Below are 2,149 nucleotides of genomic sequence, written 5' to 3'. Positions count from 1 at the left end.
TGCGACGGAATGGACTATAAATGGGTGCCTATGATTTCTGCAAATCGGAGTCATTTATTGATTCGGAGTCCGGTATGGATATAGATGTTGTTTTCGCTGGCTCCCCGCAACTTATGATCTTATCATGATGGAAGGAACCTTGACTGGCCAACTGGACCATTCTGACCGTTAGACTCTGGTATAGTGTTTCGGGTGTGCATGTGGAGTGAGTAAGGTTTGGTTTGTAATCAATAAAGAGCATTTAGAATAATATATACCAACACTGTGTTTAATATCTGCTTGCTCCCCATCCCATAAGGAGACCTCTATTGAGGGTCTAACAATATGCTAATGATTGTGTCATCCTTGCGCACACTGAGAATGACCTTCAGCCCATACTGGATTTTCTTCAAAAGCTTACCGAAGCCTAGGACTCTCACTCAATATTGACAGGTTTCAGAGTAGCAGCCGTGTTAGTCTGTATCCGCAAAAAGAACAGGAGTACTTGTGGCACCTTAGAGACTAATACATTTATTTGAGCATAAGCTTTTGTGAACTAGAGCTCACTTCATTGGATGCATTCAGTGGAAAACACAGTGGAGAGATTTATATACACAGAGAACATGAAACAATGGGTGTTACCATACACACTGTAACGAGAGTGATCAGGTGAGGTGAGCTATTACCAGCAGGAGAACGGGGAGGAAAAAACCTTTTGTGGTGATAATCAAGGTGGGTGATTTACAGCTGTTGACAAGAACGTCTGAAGAACAGTGTGGGGGCGGGGGCAGGGGGTGGAATGAACATGGGGAAATAGTTTTACTTTGTGTAATGACCCATCCACTCCCAGTCTTTATTCAAGCCTACACCAACATTCCAAACAAAGATGGACTACAAGCCGTCAGGAACAGTATCTCCGATAATGTCACGGCACACCTGGTGGCTGAACTTTGTGACTTTGTCCTCACCCATAACTATTTCACATTTGGGGACAATGTATACCTCCAAATCAGTGGCACTGCTATGGGTATTCGCATGGTCCCATAGTATGCCAACATTTTTATGCAAAAAGAAAAGGAGTACTTGTGGCACCTTAGAGACTAACAAATTGAGTTGAGCATAAGCTTTCATGAGCTACAGCTCACTTCATCGGATGCATTCGGTGGAAAATACAGTGGGGAGATGTATATACACACACAAAGAACATGAAACAATGGGTTTTATCACACACACTGTAAGGAGAGTGATCACTTAAGATGAGCCATCACCAGCAGGAGGGGCGGGGAAGGAGGAAAACCTTTCATGGTGACAAGCAAGGTGGGCCATGCGCAAGTAGAGTAGGGGCATTAGGGGACGAGAGCTGAGGCAGCGTTGTTCTAAGTCAGCCATAAAAATGTTGGCATACTGTGGGGCCATGCGGGTACCCATCGCAGTGCCACTGATTTGAAGGGTTCCTTCAAGACTGACTTCCTGAGGAAACTACAATCCATTGGTGATCTTCCTAAAAACACCATCCTAGCCACTATGGATGTAGAAGCCTCTACACCAACATTCCACACAAAGATGGGCTACAAGCCGTCAGGGACAGTATCCCCGATAATGTCACGGCTAACCTGGTGGCTGAACTTTGTGACTTTGTCCTCACCCATAACTATTTCACATTTGGGGACAATGTATACCTTCAAATCAGCGGCACTGCCATGGGTACCCGCATGGCCCCACAGTATGCCAACATTTTTATGGCGGACTTAGAACAACGCTTCCTCAGCTCTGGTCCCCTAATGCCCCTACTCTACTTGCACTACATTGATGACATCTTCATCATCTGGACCCATGGAAAAGAAGCCCTTGAGGAATTCCACCAGGATTTCAACAATTTCCATCCCATCATCAACCTCAGCCTGGACCAGTCCACACAAGAGATCCACTTCCTGGACACTACGGTGCTAATAAGCGATGGTCACATAAACACCACCCTATATTGGAAACCTACTGACCGCTATTCCTACCTACATGCCTCCAGCTTTCATCCAGATCATACCACACGATCCATTGTCTACAGCCAAGCTCTACGATATAACCGCATTTGCTCCAACTCCTCAGACAGAGACAAACACCTCCAAGATCTCTATCATGCATTCCTACAACTACAATACCCACCTGCTGAAGT

The sequence above is a fragment of the Dermochelys coriacea genome, chromosome 16 (genome assembly GCF_009764565.3).
Source record: "Dermochelys coriacea isolate rDerCor1 chromosome 16, rDerCor1.pri.v4, whole genome shotgun sequence".
NCBI classification, from domain to species: Eukaryota; Metazoa; Chordata; order Testudines; family Dermochelyidae; genus Dermochelys; species Dermochelys coriacea.
This window is presented reverse-complemented; position numbering follows the sequence as displayed.